This window comes from Hirundo rustica, chromosome 29 (genome assembly GCF_015227805.2).
Source record: "Hirundo rustica isolate bHirRus1 chromosome 29, bHirRus1.pri.v3, whole genome shotgun sequence".
Classification (NCBI taxonomy): domain Eukaryota; kingdom Metazoa; phylum Chordata; class Aves; order Passeriformes; family Hirundinidae; genus Hirundo; species Hirundo rustica.
The window spans coordinates 554,141-573,813 of record NC_053478.1 but is presented as its reverse complement, the minus strand read 5'-3'; the positions used below and the strand labels follow the sequence as shown (position 1 = coordinate 573,813).

General features: G+C 58.9%; 1 protein-coding gene across 9 annotated transcripts in view; it reads right to left on the bottom strand.

Annotated features, from left to right (window-relative positions):
* The window catches only part of MEF2D (myocyte enhancer factor 2D), a 74,965-nt gene extending 62,604 nt beyond the window's left edge, over positions 1–12,361 (bottom strand). For 5 of the 9 annotated variants that reach the window (XM_058423751.1, XM_040087939.1, XM_058423750.1 and 2 more), the window contains exon 1: positions 12,282–12,361. The gene's annotated coding sequence lies outside the window, so the exon portion shown is untranslated. Of the gene's footprint in view, positions 1–10,555; positions 10,681–11,829; positions 11,945–12,281 lie in introns of those variants that run through there. The other 4 variants (XM_040087941.2, XM_040087938.1, XM_040087942.2 and 1 more) reach the window with 4 other exon arrangements.
* Between the last annotated feature and the right edge of the window lie 7,312 nt (positions 12,362–19,673).

Sequence of the window (19,673 nt, the reverse complement as noted above, 5' to 3'; positions counted from 1 at the left end):
AATGAAGATGTTTGGAGCAGGTCCAGATGTTTATTAGTGACGCACATGGAGGTATAAATAATTATCCGGTAGGAATTTTGTTCACAGGCAGCTCTCCCTTATCTAATCAGATCTCAGTGCGACATGGCCCCAGCCTCCCCCCGCTTAAAAAGTCTTGAGAAAACCAGATGCAAAATAAAAAAAACCTCACTAGGGGCACCAATTTAATCCCATTAATCACTGGATACTGGGAGCAGAGCTGCCAGCACTCAGATCTCATCCAGGCACAGCTTAAGGGAGGATTTTTTTCCTCCAGCAGGAGCACTGGCAGAGGGTCAGATCCTGCACGAGGGTGCAGAGAAGGGCCAGGAGCCGAACCCTCGCACCTTGCCCCATGCCCAGCACCGGGCACAGGTGAAGTGGCATCTGTGGGGACAGGAGCCACCGTGGCATCAGCTGGGGCCCTCCACACCAGTGCAAGGAGCTGGACAAGCTCTCGCCTGTAAGAAACCAACTGCTTAAAATACACTGGCCAACAAACCCCTCCCTTGTCTGAGTGCGTGGTACCAACTGGCCTCTCCAGCGCCCAGACACTGCAATTACCTAAAAATAAATGGACCACAAACCTCGAGAGGCCAAATGGCTGAGGGGGATGAGGACAGCAGGGAACGTGCCCCAGCAGCACCGAGCCTGGCCGGAGGCACCAGCAACCATAAGCGGCTGTCACGGCACCACCACGAAGCCAAAGGGTTCACACGCAACCGAAAAATAGGTAGAGAAAAGGCTTTAACAGCTCAAAACCAGCACCTGAGCTGATTTTTCCCAGCCCTTAGCATCACCTAGCCCATGAGAGGTGCCTGCCCACTGAGCTGCACCACCACTCCCCGCCTCAGCAGCCCCTCGCCCTGCCAACCCCCGCCAACAGCATTTCCCATGGTTTTCCAAAAATTTAACCAACCCAACCCACCACAGGCGAGGCTGCAGAGGGTTTTGCAGAGACCAGAGAGGAGCAGTGTTGGAAACTTACTGTAGGAAATTGGCCGCTCAGCTCCAGCTCCTTGTCCCTACTGGTGGGAAAGTCTATAAATCTCTAATAAAGAAAAAAAAAAAAAAGAAAGGAAAAAAAAAAAGAATCCCCTCCCATTTTATTCCTTCTCTCTCTCTCCCCCTTTTCCAAAGGATTGCGAAACTGAGAGGGCAGCCAGGGCTTGGATTCGCAGCATTTCTGAGTTCCTACAGAGTCTGGGCTCCCTGCCACCAGCAACAGCGGCTCTGGGGGTGTGGAAAAAGGGAGGAAAAAAAAAATAAAAAGAAGAGGAGTAAAAAAAAAAAATATATATATATAAAAAAGTTCTGTTTATTTTGGGGGATGAGAGAGAAAGCTTGCACAAAGCGGGGTGGAGGGGGAGCGAGGCTCTGGCGCTCCTGCAGGCACCACCCGTTCAGGAATCAAAAAGGCTTGGTTAAAACACCTCAGTTTTCGGTGGGAATATTGAGCTTACAGAGGATGCTCTCTCCCAGAGTGTACTTGGGCAACAGAGGGAGGCAGCACCTCCCAGAGCAGCTGGACCCCCTGGAGGGCACCCATGGGTGCCAGCAGCAGCTCTGCCCTGCCCTGCCCTGACGTGGCCCCGGGCACTGTAAGGGGAATTACTGAAGACAGGCTGGAAGAAAAGCCTGCTCCAGCCGTGACCCAGATTCCCCTCCAGCCTGATCCCTCACTGAAGTCATAATCCTTGGAGGGCTTCTGGTCTTTTTTTTTTTTTTTTTTTTAAATACATCCCTGAGTGTTGCCATGGTGACGAGGGGGATGCTATAATTTCAGCATTATAGACTTCAGCGCGAGAACAGGAGGGAGAAGGTGGTGGAAATATGGATGAGCTGCACTGGTAATGCATTTAGGGGGAAAAAAAAAGAATTAAAAAAAAGAAAAAAAAGAAAGAAGCAAGGCAGCACCTTGGCTTGGGCAGCAGAGGCTGGAGGAGCAGGGCCGTGTCACAGCTGATGGGATGCAGGGGATCATGGAATCATGGAATGGTTTGGGTTGGAAAGGACCAACCAAAGGACCTAAAGATGGTCTTGTTCAGCCCCCTGCCATGGTCAGGGACACCTTCCACTAGACCAGGTTGCTCCAAGCCCTGTACAGCCTGGCTTTTGGCACTTCCAAGGATGGGGCAACCTAGGCAACCTCATCCAGGGCTTTACCACCCTCAGAGGGAGGAAATTCTTCCCAATATCCCACCTAACCCTGCTTTCTGGCAGCGTGAAGCCGTTCCCCACCTGTCCTGTCATCGAGGCCCTTGTCCAAAGTCATCTCCAGCTCTCCTGGAGCCCTTTGGGCCCTGGAAATGGCTCTAAGGTTTACCTGGAGCCCTCCCTTCCCTGGAATGGGGACCTGCTCCTGTCCCTCAGCTAGAGTACCCACTTTGGGGCATCGCTGGGGCAGCAGCTTCCCTGGGCATGGATACTCCAGACCCCACAGAGCTTTGGGGGATGCAGGCTGTCATCCTGCCAGGACACAGCGACCAGTCCTAAATCCCCCAGAAAACCTTGTGGAACCCAAGGCGGCCCTGAGCAGGAACACCCTATTTTGGGGTGACTTTAGCCCAGCCCACCACAGCTGATGCCAAAACTTGGCAAAGAAGCAGTTCCAAAGGAGCTGCTGTCCCTTTTTTACCTCTATTTCCTACCACCTTTCCTTCCCACCTGCTTTGCCCACAGCAGGTCCCCAAGGTATCCCACTGCGAGCAGGATGTGGGAGGACCCTGTGTCCTTGTCCAGCTCTCAGCTGGAATAAAACCCACCACGGCTCGTGTTTTTGCAAGGCCATGGGATACCTCTGGGTGTTCTTAATGCCACACCACCTTGGTTCAGCCCGAGAGAGCCCCTGGGCTGGTGTCTGTGAGTTTTCAGGCTGCTAAGTGACCTACGAGGGATGAGCCAGGAACCCAACGGCTTCAGCTCCCCCAGACCCTAGGGACCTCAAGCTCTCCTGTGGCACAGAAATAGCAAAACTGTTTGAACAGAAGCCAAACCAGTTTCAGCCACGTTTCCACCCCGCTCGCACCCCTTCCCGCCCCATTGCCGGGCACTGAACCGGCACCTGCTGTGACGAAAAATTTCCGAAAGACGCACAAATAAAAATAAGATCATACACAAACACCTCTGCCCAAAGCCAGACCAATGGCCCATGACCCCATCACAAGAGAGACGGGCTGCCAGGGACTCACGGGGTCCCAAAGGAAGCCACGCTGCCCTGGGGGATGCCAGGGCGCGAGTGGGGAGGGGAGAAAAAGCTCCAGCGTGGCGCGTGGCACTTGGCATCCTCTGGCCACGCTGCCCGCACCCCTCAGCCTCTCCTAGGGGTGGGAGAGAGATCCTGAGCACAAAACCCAGGTGGTCAGGGTCAGGGGCACTGAGGCATCACTGCCTCGGTCCTGCACTGGAGCCCTGGTGCCTGGGCACAGCTCAGCGGGGATCCTTGAAGGGCAGCGTGATGCTGGGGCAAAAGGGTCTCCTGAGCTTTAAAAGCCTAACTAAAACCACACCACATCACGGCAAAAGTGGGAACTCCAGGTCTGAGGTGGCAGCAAATGCCAAGGACCCCCCAGCAGGACTCAACACGCTCGTTCCTCACTGCAAAAAATCTCCTAAAACCCCAGTGGAAAAAATACCGTGACTGTTTTGTTTCCGTGCCCGAAGAGGAGCCAAACCCCCAAACTACCACCTTCAGCATCTGACCTGTCAGGCCTCGGGCCATCAGGGCGCTTTCAGAAGTGCCCCGAGCTCCAAATTTAGCCTCAAAGGTATTTATCTCTGAGAAGCAAAAACCAAAGCTGCATTTGCATAACAAAAAGACCCCGATGATGCTCGGTGCTGCTGGCAGGGGAGAGGACATGCAAAGCAGCCTCTCTCGCCAGCCAAAGGCGCTGAAGGTCACCCAGGCAGATGCTGAGCTCGCCGTGGCTGGTCCTCTCCACTGGAAAGGACAAGGCAAGAACATCTCCTCACAAGGAAAGCATCTTCCCAACCTTCCCACTTCCGCCTCGTCCAGCTGCAGCAGCTCCCTCCAGCACAAAGGCAGGTGTGAAACCCCGCTCGCTAAAGCACACACTCACATCTGGCCCCGAAGCTGAAAGAGGACAACTAACAGGACTTTTCCAAACTCTCTCAATCTGTGTTGAGAGCTGGGCTCCCCTTTTTCATCTCCTGGGTGCCAGTGGCTGACACGAGGCTTTGTCACCTCAGGAGCAGCGCCCATGGGGAAGCAGGAGGTGAGGAACCCAGCCCTTGGCCTTTCCCCAGCACCACCCAAACGCAGCTCCCGAGACCTCTGGGACCCCCCAGGAGCAACCAGGAGCTCACCCCACCGGGAGCCCCACCCCTCCCATGGGAGCAGGCGGAGGGCACAGCAGCTCTGTGCTCAGCTGTCTGACACCAGGTCAGCGCCCGCAGCTCAACTCGGCACCTGTTCCATTGTTTTGGGACAAAGTCCCTTCGGGAACCGGCACCACCCGACTCCCCATCTCCTCCTTATCTCACACCGACTGAATCCCCTCCTGCCCTGCCATCCCCACCCAAAGCTCAGGTACCAAAACCCCAGGGCATCACACCGAACCCACTCAAGCATCGCTGCGCCCCAGGCCACCGCAAGAGCCAGATGTTCACCTCTCACCCCCCACAAGGAAACGCCAGCTCTGGGGAGAGGATTGATGGAGGAGCAAGAAGCAGCCACCAGCTGCCACGGGAAGAGGCCTTGGCTGCCTTCACCACCAGCATCTTGCTCCAACCATTTGTTCTGCTTCTATTTTCGAAAGCGCCGGGGCTCAGCGCTCCGCAGATCCCTCCCCACCGCCGAGCAAGGCGACAGATTTCTGCTAAGAGGGAACGCCGGCTCCACTCCCCATCTTGGCAGCGGCATCCACGCAGGACCGGGGATATTTTTGATCGAGCGAGCCGAGAGGTGCTAGTTTTGCCGGCGGCTCGTTGCCGGCGCGTGGGAAGGACGGCCATGCCGAGTCAGGGAAGGTTGAGGATGGATCCGTGATTGATCCCTGTGCTCAAAGCCCTGGAGATGGGGCGTCAAATCCTCCTCGGTCGTGCAAAGCGAGATGTCCAGCGGCACGTGGAGCTCTCTTGGGAAAGCACCATCCGAGGGAGGGGGCCGGAGATGAGGCCTGGTTTTGGCTGCATGCCAACTCCCCGAGCCCTTCCAGGAGCCCCCACACTGCTCCATGCTCTCCGAGGAGAGCTGACGTGCACACGCGGTCCTTGTGATCCCAAGTGCTGCTCCTCACCCGAACACTCGATGGAAAACCGCCCCAAGCCCACATCCAAGTAAATCCTGTCTTCATCCAACCCTTCCACATCTTGTTCCAGTTATTGAAATAATAAATTTGCTGCTACCACAGGGTATTCCTAGGGGTAGAGGCATGTCTCCAGGGAACATGTGGTTTTTCCCCTGGGATAAACCCGAGGGCTGGAATGAGATGATTTTTAAGGTCCCTCCCGACCTAAACCATTCCATGAGTCTGTGATAACTGTGCCTAGAGGCACCTCCTCACCTCCACGACCTCCCCAGCGGTGCCAGCACCAGAGAGACTCGGTGACACAAACACCTTCCTTTCCCCCACGGTTACTCCAGCGAGTTCTGAACTGGTCCAAGCGCCGCGTCCGACAGAGCCAAAGCCAGAGCTCCCTGCAGGGGAATTCTAAAGGCCAAAAATCCACACACGGTTCCCAGCAGGAGCGTGCTGCCTGTGGCAGAGCCAGGCTCCAGCAACACTGGGGCTTTAACAAGCTCTGGGGTCTTCAGCCGCTCTGACCTGCCACCCGTCACCAAGCCGAGCAGCACCAGGGTCCCCAGCCAGAGGAGGTGTCACGGGTGCCACAGGACGCCGCGCCCCAGGGACGGACACCGTTCCCAGCCGCTGGCATTTGGACAGAGTGGGCTGTTCCTCCCAGGGCTGGCAGCTCACCTGAGGGTACCGGGTCCACGGGGACATTTATCACGAAGTTTAGACAAAGCACAACAGCTCAGCCCTCACCTATGGTTACACAACCACACAGCCACTCTCTGCCTCTGTACACCCAAGATGGACGGAAAACGCCCATTTCTTGGCCGTCTCAAGCTTGCAGAAGGTCCTTCGCCAACGATGCCACCATGGAGCAAGAGCAGCCACGCCTGGAGCCTGGCCCTGCCATTCCCTGCCCCAGCCCCTCATCTCAGTAGTTTATCTCCTGCTCCCAGCACGGAGCTGCGGGGCAGGACAGACTCGGTGACTGCCCGTGCAAAACAAAAAAAAGGCTGCTTGGTCAAATAATTTGTCCACATTCTTTACTGTAATTTTTTTCCTCCCTGCCAGTGGAAACTCCTGCTCTAGCACCATGTCTCAAGGTTACTGCTAGGGATGGGGGAGGATTTCAGGTTTTACAACTGAAAAATTCCAGACAGAAACCCAGAAACATTGCCAGTCTTTTACTCAACAGAAGTTCTTTATCCAATTAATTTATTTAACTTACTTTTTTTTTTTTTTTTAAACACTTAATGCAGCAGGTTTAAGTGAACTCCATTCTTTTCAGCCCCTCTCATTTTGTCTGCTTTGATAGAAAATCCTCACTGATGCCATTAACATTTCCAATTCTCGATTTCTTTTTTAAGGAAAACCAAACCAGATGAATCTCACCCCACATATTTTCCCCACCTGCACGACATGGGATGTGTTCCTGGATATGGCGCCTAGCAATTTTTCCCTGAAGTCTTCCAATAATTGGAAAGGAAAAATTTTAAGAGCAAAAAGAAAAATTTCATCTTCAAAACAAGAAAAGAGATGCTTTCAAAAAGAACGGAGGAAAATCACTTTGTTCCAAACCGCACTTCCATTTAAAAAACAAGATGAAAACTTCCAAGCAGGGCTACTTATTACCACTGCTTATATCCATCAGTAACACCTTGCACCTGAAGCTCCACCACATCCTCCAGAGCAGCTATCCCCAGGCCCTCAGCACCCCTGGGGCCGTGAGCTCCAGGATCCATCATGCAGGAGATGCTGATAATCCCCCTAAAGCAGGAGGAGAGAGGAGAAGGAGGAATCCCACTAGGAATCCTAAGGGCAGCCCTGGGTGTGTGCTCGGGTCAAGGACCCGGCCCCACAGGCAGCTGCTGCTTCCCAAATCTCGCTACTACTTTTCGGGGATTGAAAAAAAAAAAGGTAAAAAAACAATTCAGGAGCCATGGATTTGTCCTGCCTCCTTCAAAAAAAAAAAAGAAAAGGAAAAAAGCTGATGCAACAGCAGCGCTGCAGTGGGAGGTCACCCTTCCCCACAGCCCCCAGCTCCCCACCCATGCCCCAAGCACCCCAGCTGGGGGGGGCTGCAGGCACCTCCTCCTGGAAGCGGTTTGGGCTTTGTGCCGGACGCTTGCAGGAAGCTGTTAGAAGCTCTGGAAAGAGAAACAAGTCCTCCTCCTTCTCCTCTTCCTCCCAGCCCAGAAATAGGTCATTTAATTACCCCCTTTCCAACCCCAACCACCACTGACTCAGGACAGGAGGTGGGAGCGCTTCCACCCCGCGCCGGCTCCTGCCCAGCAGCGGCCCAAAGCCACCGCGCACGGCTTTGACCTTGAGCCATGGTGGCAGCAGGGCCGGGCTGTCAGGGCACAGCCAGCACAGATGGCAGGGGCTCAGCTCCCCACCTCTGGGTCACTCACAGCAAGGAGGGTCGAGCCACGGGCGCTGCCGACCCCCTCCACGCGACGCCACGGGCAGGGCCACGTGCCACCTTCAGGAAAACCAAGGACTAATTGCGAGCTGGGAAACCCTACGCGTCCTGCTCGGCACAAAGAGCGGAACGCGTGGCCCCGGCACGGCCCGGCCCGGCCCGGTCCGGCTGCTTCGGGATGGGACACCACGGTGGCTCCGGGGCGGTGGCTGGAGCATCCCAGCACAGGCATCATCCCGCCCTCCCAGCCCGTCCTCACCAGGACACTGCCCAGCACTGCTCGGGCTTCGCCTTTGGCAGCAAAGGAGCAGCACCGCACGCCCGCTCCGCCGGGCACTGGAGGGGCACCAAGGTAGTTGAAGTCCCCACTGGGCACCGTGGCAGTATTGGGAACAGGCCCTGGCAGCTGTTCCAGCGTTCCAGCACTCAACCACAAGCAGGACATGCACCATGGCCAGGCCCCTCCGGTGACACAGATGGTGGCAGCAAGGAAGCGGGGAGCTCCAGCAGGGAGACACCAAGAGTGAGGGGAAAGGAAAAATTAAAGAAGAACCACGAGCAAAGCAAAGTGGAGTGCAAAATGCAAACCGACAGATCCGGGGAGGCAGAGCTGCTGGCAGGCAGACGGCGAGATCCATCTTGAAAGCAAAAGCAAACTGCTGCTCACACAGGCAGAGGGAAAAACCTAGAGGTCTTCAGCACTGCCTGAGCTCTGATCAAACAAAGTGATTAACAAATCTCAGCTTTTTATTGAAAGCTTCTCTAATTAGAGGAAAAAAGGAAAGGGAAAAAGCAAAACCAAACCCCCGAGATTCATGCTGAGTGGTGAAGTCCCAGGCAGCGCTGGGGAGAGGTGAGGGGGTGATGCACCCCCCAGTCCCGCTGGCACAGGAAGGGCAGGCACAGCCAGGGGCGCCCAGCGCTCGCCCCACGGCACCAGCACGGCCACACGCTCTCATGCCTCCCCAGCCTCCCTCCTCCTCCTCACTTGATTTCTGCTCACTGCGCCGGGCTCAGCAGCAGAGCCGAACCTTCCCGGGAGCAGGACTGTCATCTACAATAGAGTCACCTCTGAACTCGGGACAGCTCAGCCTCCAGGAACTGCCAAAATAGCGATAAAAACAAGAAAGAGCCCCCGGCCTGAGGAGTTCACCCTCCGAACAGATGGGACGGCGGCGGGGTGAGGCAGGGGGATATTTTTAGCTCTGGCTGCAGATGGGGAAGTCCAGCACAGCATTGACACGGCAGCCCCATCACCACCCGTGCAGCTCACCGTGGCTTGGGTCACCTCCGCCTGCACTCCTGGGTACTGCCAGGATTTAACGGGATGCTGCCTGCTCACTTCCTGAGCCTCAGGCACCACCCTCCAGGCCACTCACACCACCACAGCTCCACATGGCAGCTCAGCACCACCGCCGCGGGCACCCAGGGGGGCAGCAGTGGTCCAGAGGAGCCGAGTCAACGTCAGCAACCCGCACCCTTCTCCCTCTTCCCCCTTCATTCCCAAAACGGTCACATCCCTGCAATCCATCAGAAGACAGATGCAACCCCACAGCGGGTTCCTCCCAGCACGCTCCAGCCAATGCCAGCCTGACCCTGGGAAGCACTCGGGCTTGGAAAAAAAGACGGAAAAGCAATTTCTTGCCCCTCACCACAGACACATTTTAGGTTCAAGTGACTCGCCCAGGGTGCCAGCTGCTTGTAGCTGAGCCCTCCACACCTAGCTGAAGCCCTCCACTCCTTCAGGATGTGCCAAGCAGCATCTCCCGCCACCCTCGCATCCCTCCTTCCTCCGTGAGCCAGGGCCTGCACCAGCATCGCTACCTCCCTGCCAGGCAGCTGCCGGCACCAGCTCCAGGCACATGCCAGCACCGTGGCAGCTGGGTCCCGCTCCCGTACTTTTCATCCGACACTTTCGGCTTTGTTCTCCCTCTCACAAAGCCGCTGTGAGGCTGCCCTGGCAGCACGAAGGGGACCTTGAAGTGGATGCCGTTTATGACCATATTTAGGCTCCTTTATGTTGCCAGAGTCACAGTAAAGGGCTGCAGCATTAAATGAGACTCAGACCCCACTTGTTTCACTTGGCAGCCTGGGAAAAATCCACCCTGGATGACTCCAGCACCGTCCATGCCTCCGCCCTGCCCGCTCAGGGACAGCACAAAATAGCAACAGCCCTTTCCAGCTCTGCAGTTGCACTTCCCAAGAGGAGCCAAGAGCCCCATAGCAGTGAGGAGGGGGGATTAAACACACTCACCAACTCCCCCATTCCGAGAACACCAAAGCGTGGGGAAGCAAAGGGACGTGCCCAAGGTCACCTGCTGACAAAGCCAGCACTTCCCAAGGTCCCAAATGCCCCCCAGCAGGACCGAGCACACACAGGGACGTGACCACGCAGCACGAGAAGCCCCCGAGCTGGTTTGTGCCACGGGAGAGCCCAGGCAGGTGTGGAAACCCCAAGCCACCTGACACAGGAGCTAATGCTCCCTCAACACGAGCACGTTAAATCCCTGCTGTGGCGGAGGCACCAGCGAAACCCGAGCAGCGGCCCCACTGCTGCAGGGACATTAGCCACCTGCTCGGAGCCGGCACAAGTGCAGATGCCTCAGCTTGGCAAAGCCGTGACAACTGCAGGGCTGAAGGGCAAGGTGGTGGGGTGGAAAGGAGAATCCATGAGGCCCATCCAAAGATCTGTGACCTTCAGGAGCCCATAGCAGTGATCCCGAGGGCAGGGCAAGCAGCTCGCTTTGGAGCTCCAAAGAACAGCAGCTCAGAACTGGGCAGCTCAGAACTCCCAGGCCAGAGTCACCAGCACCGAATCAGCTCAGGGAAGGAAAGCACATATCAGAATAACCCTTACCTACATCCAAAACCCGCACCCCTGGCCTGATGAGCGTCCCCGTCGCACCGAGGCCAGCACGGCCCCTTCCCCGTCAGCAGCAGGATTTCAGGCTGGCTGTTCTGGGACAGCAGTTTGAGAACACCCACCTTGGTGAAGCAACGCCAGCCCAAAAATCCATACACAGCCACGCACTGCGGGAGGAGGGGCTTTGGAGGGTCAGGATAAGGCCTTCCCGGGGTAGAGCTGCTGAGCTGAAGTGCCGGGGGAATTTGCACCAGCACAGGTGTCTCTATCGCTGCCCAGACCCCTGCCCACAGCAAGGGGGAGTCACCAGCCAAAACTGCATAGCAGCTCCGACACTTGTGGAAGGTGAAGAGGAGGGGACAGCCCAGCCGCTGGCCGTGCAGATCTGGGGGTACCACGGGGCTCCACAGGTCTACACCTGAGGCAAGAGCTGCGTGTGTGGCACACGCGTGTGCCTCACTGGCGGTGTGCCGTTCCCGTGCGTGAGGCGAGAGAAGGGAAAATAAATTTAAAAAAAAAAAAAAAAAAAAAAAAAAACGCCAAAAGGGTTTGGGAGCTGCAGGGAAGGGATAAGCTGCGGGCCAACCGGCGTCACAGATGCCGAACAGCCGCAGATGCCGGATGCCCTGTCACCGCATCCCTGCTCAGCATCGCCGGCCCCTCTGGCCAAGGAAGCGCTCGGCACCGCGGGGAGGCCGCGGCAGCGGTGACTCGGTTCGGCCCCACCACGACACCCTGCCTGCTCCGGCCGCTGCGGGATGGAGCTGGGGCGCTGAGCCCCCCCCCGGACAAACAATCCCAGCTGTCGGCCCCGGAGCCGGCGCACGGCCAAGGCATGGACGCTCCGGGACTAGTTTTACCGCCGGCTCTCCCAAAATCTGCTCTTGCCAATCAAACCGCAGCCCCCATCGGCACCCGGAGCCTCGCCGGCGGGTCCCCCCCCCCCCCCGTCTCCGTGTCGTGCCAGGGAGGGCACCCCCCCAGCCCCCGAAATCCACTGGGCCCCGCTTCTCCCTGCTTCCCGCCAGGCCGCAGCGGGTCCCGTTCGGGGGTCCACGCAGCGCTGCGGGTGGGCTCGCGGTCCGTCACCACGAGGGTCTCACGGGGACGCTGCCCACCGCCCCGGAGCGGGCTGGGCACCCCCAGTGCTGCGCCCACCCCACCGGCAGCACCCAGCGGGACCATCCCGGCGCGCCGCGCCCGGCACCCGCATCCCCCCGTGTCCGTGTCCCGCACTCGCGTCCCCACGCGTCCCGCGCCGCCCTCACCTGTCCCCGCAGCGCCCAGGCCGAGCCGCCACCTCTTCCCCTTCCTCCCGCTCCCTCCTTCACCTCTGCACCATTTTGGTGACGGTTTGTTTTGAAGCCGAGGGGGGAGGAGGAGGGAGGAGGGGGGCGCGGGGGGAGGATGTGCCACTGCCGCCGCCGCCGCTGCTCCCGCCCCCGCCCATCCCCGCGCCTCGGGGCGGCTCCGTGCGGAGCGGGGGTCGGGGGGGTCCCGCCGCTCCCCCCAGCCCAAGCACGGCCGGGCGGAGCGGAGCGGAGCTCCGCGTCCCTCCTAAGGCCGCCCGGAGAAGGGAGGGGGGGGGGTGGTTCTCGGAAGTAGCGCCAGGATCGCGAAACATTAAAAGAAATCAAAAATCATTAAAAATAACAATTAGAAGGAGGGAAGAGGGGGGGGAAGGCGACAGCCAAGAAGCGCGAGAGCGGGAGGGACCCACCTGAGCGGGGCGCGGACCGGCCGCTGCCGGGGCTGCGGCGGAGCCGGCGGGGAGCGACCATGGCCGGGCCCGGCCCAGCGTCAGGGGCGGCGGCGGCGGCGCGGGCGGCCAATGGCCGCGGCGGGGGGGAGCGCCCGGGGCCGGGGGGGCCGGGGTGGGACCGGGGCCGGGGGGCGCTGAGCCGGGGGGAACCGGGGCCTAGCGGGGCCGGCCCGGGGGCCGAGCCAGGCCCGAGGGTGCGCTGAGCCGGGCAGGGGGAACGGGAGCCGGCGGCGGCGTGTGCTGAGCCGGGACCTCCCCTCTCCCACCCTCGGCGTCTGGCCTGGCCCCACTCGTGTTCCCCAGGGTGGGCAGGAATGTCCGGCCCGGCCCCGCGGCCGGAGCGGCTGTGCCGGGGCGATGCGGGCACGGTGGGTTCTGTCCCAGCTTCCGCGGGCCGTCGGGCTCAGGACAGCGTGACAGCGGGGTCCGAGTGTCCCTAAAGCTACGCAGGTGACATCAGCTGCCCGTGAGGGTCCCAGTTCTGCTGCCAGGACGCTGAATCCAGCGCTCGGAAGGTCCCAGATCTGTGTCCAGCGCAGAGCCCTCGTGGCCACGATGCTGCCTGCTGTGTCCGAGCGCAGCCCAGGGGCTGCTCCTGCCTCTGGTGTCCTCTCCGCACTGGAACCCCGGAGCTCCCGACCCTTCCCACAGCGCCAGATCCTCAGCCGAGCACATGGCACCGGCACTGGGCTCCTTTGTCCTCCTGGGCAACAAAACCGGGCATCCAGACCCTGCTCCAAGCTGGGGCTCCACATTCCCAGCTCCTAAAGTAGCTGCAACCCAGATAAATTGCTCTGTGCTACGCGCAAGGAATCCAACAGGTCAAACAGTGACTCCCACCTCTGTGCCAGGACAGTCTGGGGCTGTGAATTTGGGCAGAGATCTGGTTTCTAGGGGATTTGGGTAACTGGTTCTGTTCCTGTCTCACTACCACATCCAGTGCCGCTTATCTACAGCCTCAGAGCAGTGTCCGTGGTGGGCACAAGCACCCTTGGGCCTGGGGGATGCAGACCACCCACCTACACCCCAGGTGTGCACTGATTCCATGGTGGGAGCTGGTGATCCCACTGGATGAGCTCTCCCACCGCTGGGAATGCTGGAGGGGTGCCATATGGCAGGGCTGGGGGTCGGCGTGGGGCACAGGCTTTCCTTTCCCAGGCACCCTTGTGGCATGGCAGGCCTGGGCAGGCTCCCATGTGCCAACAAAGCAGTAAAAAATAAAAATCAGGCTGGTGTGGGACTACTCCTGGCAGAAAAAGACTGGTGCCAGGGGTCAGAGCCTCCATGGCAGATGTTTCATGGGTTCCCCTGACTGGCAGAATGCATCCCACCTTCCATACTGGTGACATGGAGCTGGCACAAGTCAGGTGCAAGTGCAGTGCCCTGTAAGAATACTGAGTGATGGCTCTGTCACATACAAAGCCATTGTCCCAGCTCAAGGGGGGCTAGGGCCAGTGACAGGGGTGTCCCAGCCCTGTTGGGTCACATTCAGCTGGAGCACTGGGAATATAAGAGCTCCCAGTGTCACTGGTACCCAAAACCAGCACAGGGGAGCTGCCAGGCACGGGGACAGAGTCGCTGTGTTTTCACCCAGATGATGCCCGTAGCCATTAATGCAGCAGCACGTGGTCCCCCTGCACTGGCCTCCACAACACAGGGCACTGTACAAGCCCAAAACACCCAAATTCCTCCCCAAAGGCCTGGGGTGACATGGGATGGGGCTGGAGCGTGCTGCCATCACGGCTGTTGGTCATGGCCAGCTCTGCCCTGAGCCCCATCCCAGGCCGGGAGGGCAGGGAAAAGTTCCCCGATGCCAGTGACTCAGCTGAGGGGGTTGTTTTGCAACACGCTGGGTGTGGGAGGCTCCTGGTGTGTGGAGAGTAGGAGGCAAATTATCCAAATCATCCGAGGTGTGTGGTGAGCTCAGGGCCCGGGGAGGATGGTGGGCAGGGAGCAAGCCGGGGGTGATGGACCTGGGCTAGGGGGTCCCACTCCAGGGCTCTCAGTGGGTGCTTGAGGCCGGGACGGTGACTCTGGGATCAGCTTCCCCCGGCTCTGATGCCCCACGTACCTTCCTCACACCGATGTGGGACAAAGAAAGCAAAGGGACAAGGGTGAGAGGCAGCAATAATCTCAACAGAGGGGCCGGATCTGACCGAGCATCACTGGTGGCATGGGCACCTTGGCCGTCGCCACCCCTCTGACTCAGTGACACAGTTTCCTGCTGGCTCCTTCCCCCATCCCAATATGTATTTCTAGTGGACTTTTCAGTGTGTTTGGCTTTTTGGGGCTGTTTGTTGTCAGTTAGTTATTTTATTATATTTATTGTTAGAAATAAGGCTATTTTTAGCACGCTGTTGGTTTAGATAGAGATGGGATTAGTCATCTCACCAAGAGCTGTTTGCAGTCTCTCCTCAAGGATTCTCTGGGGTTTGTTTTCCAATCAACTGAGATCATGTATCCAAAGAAATAAAAAATAAAAATAGTCAGAATAACACGCAGCAGCCGCGCTCTGGTGCCTTTCCATGAGTTATGGGATGAAAATGAGGGAAGGATCCAACCCAGGATATTTATGAGACAAAGAAGAGAACATTACTATGAAACCTCAAAGTATTTTGGAAAGTCAGTTCGAGCTGCCTTTTTTTTTTTTTCCCTTTTTTTTTTTCTTTTTTTTTTTTTGTCTCTTGGGAACTGAATGCTGAGTAACTCCCTTCCCACACCAGGCTGCTGCTTTGTACAGCTGGTGCGCAGCCTCTTGACAGTGGAAACTGCTTTCCCTTGCCCTGTGCCAGCAGGAAGGAGGCAGGACTCCTGGGTCCTTCGAGATATGCAGCCACCTACACCCTCAGGCTATTTAAAAAAAAAAAAAAAAAAAAAAGGCACCCAAAACCCTAAAATGGGAAAGACATTTGTTCCTTTCCGACACAGAGCTCAGGGAGGGGAGTAGGGTGAGAGCTGGGGGCAAAGCCAAGAGGCCAAGAGCAGAGTTTTGTATTGCAGAGCAGCATCTCCAGCCTCCTTGCCGCGACTTTTTGTCTCTCTGTGCCAGTGTTCCCTCCTCTGAACCAAGTCGGAGCAAAGTTCCGTGCGAGTTTTGGGGAGATCGGTTCAGCTCTTAAACATTGGGGTTGGATGCAGGGAGGAATCAAAGTTCACGGCTCATCTCATCCCTCACCGGAGTGGAAGTGCTGCTGCCAGCTCGTCCCCTGGCAGCGGCGGTGCCCCCGGAACGCGGAGCCGGGAGCGAGGGAAGGGGATGGGGGTCCTGCCACTCCGCATCAGCGGGACGCTGCCCGGGCTGGGGGCGATGCAGCGGCACAGCCCATCTCGGGGCGGGCACAGGGGCACAGCCGTGCGCGGGCTCATTCCCAGCTCCCAGCCTGTAGCCGAGGGACGGCCCCGGCCATCGCCAGGGTCTCTGCCAGCCCCGTTCCTGGGGCACCCGTGCCCTCCTGCCTGCGCTGGCGTGCCGTGCCCAGGGCACAGCGCGGCAAACCCGCTGCGTGCCCGAGCCGCGCCAGGACAAGGCTGGCACACGTGTGGGGACAAGGGGGGGCAGCCCGGGCAGCGAGGAATCGCCGCCTTCACGTGGCCCCTCGCCCCCCCCTCCGCCGCCCACCCGGGCTTGGGCGCTGGAGGAGGATTATTCGCCCTCGCAGCTGGCCGAAGCCCCAGCATATGCCCAGGAGAGGGGGGGGCGGGGAACATTGGAACACGGCACGGACGAAGCTGCCCGCGATGCCGGGAGCGGGGTCGCTCCTGCCCCGGCCGCGCAGCCCCGCCGGCCCCCGCTCCCTTCCTCCCTGCCCCCCGCCTTCCTCTCCAAGTCTAAATTCTCCCACAGCGTCCATTGACGTCCTGCCTGCGTCACCGTCTCCAGCACAACCAGACAGCACGTGGGAGAGGCAGGTTAAAGCGGCAGGGCCCTGGGAGGGCTCCAGCTGCGCGCCCCAGCAGCGGGGCCGTGCGGGGAGGGGCCGCTCCGCTGAGCCCCGCGCCCGAGCGGCGGCCGCCGGCTCCCGGTGCCGCCCGGAGGTGTCTCCTGGCTCAGCCCGGGGGGAATCAGCACAGGCTGGGGGAAGAGGAGGCTTTTTCTCTGCCCTCACAAGGCTCGCACAGGAGCGTGAGCGTATTTTGCTTCCCGGTCCGTGCCTGCCTCCTCCCTCCTCCCCGCCGTGCTCTAAACCCACCCCAAATGGGGACCGGGAGCTCTGTTGGCCAGGAAGGGCAGCTTGCATTCAAGTGCAAGCTCCCCAAACCCGCTCCCAAAGCCAGAGCCAGAGCCAGACTCGCGTGGTTTTTTCCCGGCTGCCGGGCCCTCAGCCAGTCCTTGTGCCTTCACATCTGGGCTTTGCCTCTGCCCGAATTACGGTGCAGCTCAGCCGCATCCTGGGGGCTGGGAGCAGGGTTTGCACGCAGGGGAAGTTCCAGAGCTCTGCCAGGGCGTGGGATGCAGCCAGTTTTGCAAGGGCTCAGGTACGGGGTGCAGTGACTTTTACGAGGGCTCAGGTGCCTCCCCTGAAGCCCACTCACCATTTCTGCTCCGGGATATTGTCTGGCAGCCGCAGCGCTGCAGGACGTCCCCTTGGCCGTGACTCCGGGCACCGGGGTGGGCAGGAGAACAGCCCCCACCCCGAAGCACAGCCCTGCTGCCTTGCTGCGTCCACGCTGCAGCACGGGGGGCTATTTTTGTCCCTTTCCTTCTATTTATTGTGTCAGAGCCGTGTGCGGTTGGAGAAGGCTGTGGTGTCTGCTTTGTGATTGCTTCCTTCCCGCCCATAACCTTTTGCCTTAAAACGGGATTCGCCCTGATCCTGGACCCAAGGCCGGGAAGCCTGGGCAGCGTGCCATGGGCGCTGGCACCGCGAGGCTCCTGGGGGACAGAGATTCCTGGCTCTGACCCTGGTTTTGATGCAAAGCCGAGCGCAAACACGCTGCCCTTCAGCTCCCCATGGCACAAACTGAATCTCCTCCCTCCGACCATCCCCAGCTCCCGCCCGGTGCCTCCGGCAGCGCCAGCTCGCACCCGGCCTGTGGAGCGCTCAGCTTCCAAGGGCAGACAGATGGGTGAGTGGGAGCCATCGTGGTGAGCCCTCAGACAGGAGACACTGCGAGAGAGGGGGGGGAAAAGTAAAATAACTCAAGTTGCAGAAAGCAGCCCCCCTAAGTGGGGGCCACCCCTTGTGGGCATCAGGCAGGGGCAGCCCTGCACGAGCATCCCCGGGCCAGCAGCACACTCACGGGGGACAGACCATCCTCATCCTCATCCTCATCCTCATCCTCATCCTCCGTGACACACCACTCAGGGCACCGAGCCAAGGGGAGACACATCAGTGCTGACCTGGGCTGCCATGGCTGCCGGGCTTGGAGATAAATTCAAGGGGGTTGGGGAGGACCCCACTGCTGCTGCAAAGCACCGGTGTTGCCTTGGCCTGGCCACTTTTTGGGACTGTTTCCCAACAACCCCAGCACGCTGCTGCCTTCACCCCCGCTGCAGACTGTGGGATCTGCTCACCATGACTGACATTCTGTGGGGCAACCACCAGGGCCAAACCCCGGTGGGAAATGTCCGAAGGAGAAGGACTTGGGGCTGTTGGGGAATGAGAAGCTCGGCGTGTCCTGGCAATACAAACTGGCAGCCGATACAAACAGCGCTGTCCCACATATCTGGGGGTCACCCCACAGCACAGGCAGCACCTAAAGGGGGGATTCTGCTCCTCTGCTCAGCTCTGCTGAGACCCCACCTGCCTCCAGCTCTGGGGTCCCCAGAAGGAAGGAAGGAAGGACATGGAGCTGCTGGAGCGAGGCCAGAGGATGAGATATTAGAAAGAAATTCTTTGTGGAGGTTGATGAGGCCCTGGCACAGGTTACCCAGAGAAGCTGGGCTGCCCCATGCCTTGAAGTGTTCAAGGTCAGAATGGACAGGGCTTGGAGCAACCAGGGCTAGTGGAAGGTGTCTCTGCCAATGGCAGGGAGCAGAACCAGATGATCTTTAAGGTCTCTTCCAACCCAAACAAGCCTATAATTCTGTGATTCTGCAGGCAGGAAACCCAGCTGGGGTTTAGCTCAGCCCAAACTGGCGGCAGCTTTGCTGGTCTGTGTTGGAGGTTTCCAGCTGGGGCAGCAGCAGTTCCTGGGGCAGAACGGGCACAGCAGCACCCCCCATCTCCTGCTGCTGGGGGTTTATCAGCTAGGAAAGCATCTTCTAGCACATTTTAACCCCCTAAAGGCTTAACCCCAGCGCAATGCTTATCAGCTAATAGAGACCGGGAACACTTTGGAGCACCTTGCAATTTTAAATTAACTTGATCTCTCCTTTTTCTTCCCAGCACAAAACCGCAGCTCTGTTCTGGTGCAGGCAGTGGCTGCAGCAGCCCGCGGGTAGAGCTCCAGAAGCTCCTCAAGCAAGTGTATCTCCTCTGTGTGTAGGAGTAGCTGCTGACTGGGAGCAGCCCAATTTCCAAGAACTCCCAAAAGTTACAAGCCTTCACGTCTTGCTGAATCAGTGCAAGATCCAGAGCAGCTCCACGCTCAGCAGCTCAGAGAAAGCAAAGATCCGTGTCTCTGCAGCCAGAACCTCAGTGCCGAACAGGAGCATCTCCATCCCCTCCTCCTCTGTGATTCCTGCTCTCTGCGATTCCTGCACACACACCTGGCCCTAATGAAAGGGCCCGGCACCTCCCCATCGCCCAGCCAGTTAAACCTGCACAAACTGAGCCCATCGCACACAAAAAGCCTCTCCTGGGAGAGTTCCTTATCACCCGTGAGTCAAGGCAGCCTCCCCGCCGTGGGTCCGACCCATCCTTGGCACGGACGGGAGGTGCCCGGGGCTCCTGGTGCCGTGCACCCGGCACGGAGGCTGAAATCCCTGCTGGCCGTGGCCCTGGGGAGCGTGACCCTCGGTGAGGCTGCGGCCAGCCTGCCCTCGCTGCTGCTCACTTGATCCCGTCTCTTCCCCGCCTAATCCGCGCTCCCCTCCCGGTATCCTCTGCTCCACTTTAATGCCAAAGTTGGCCGGCAGCCACTCGGCTCCGAGGACGAGGACGCTTTTTTTCCTGGTTATGCAACGCACGGCTGAGCTGTTTGCCTTTCTCTGTGAGGAGTTTTGGGAGGCTGGGCTGGCTACCCTGTGCGAGCAGTGGCCAGGTCCTGGGATGCCGCGAATGGGGAGCGAGAAGCTGCACACTGGTTTGTCCCCTCTCTCTGCTCCAGGGGCTGTTGTCCCTTCCTAATCCACTCCCCTTCTCCTGTTCCCAGGTGTCCCCCAGGGTTCAGCCCTGCTCCCTTTCCACGTGGCTTCTCCATGCTGCAAGAAGAGCTTTCTTCAAGCTCACAGCGTGCCTGGCACTC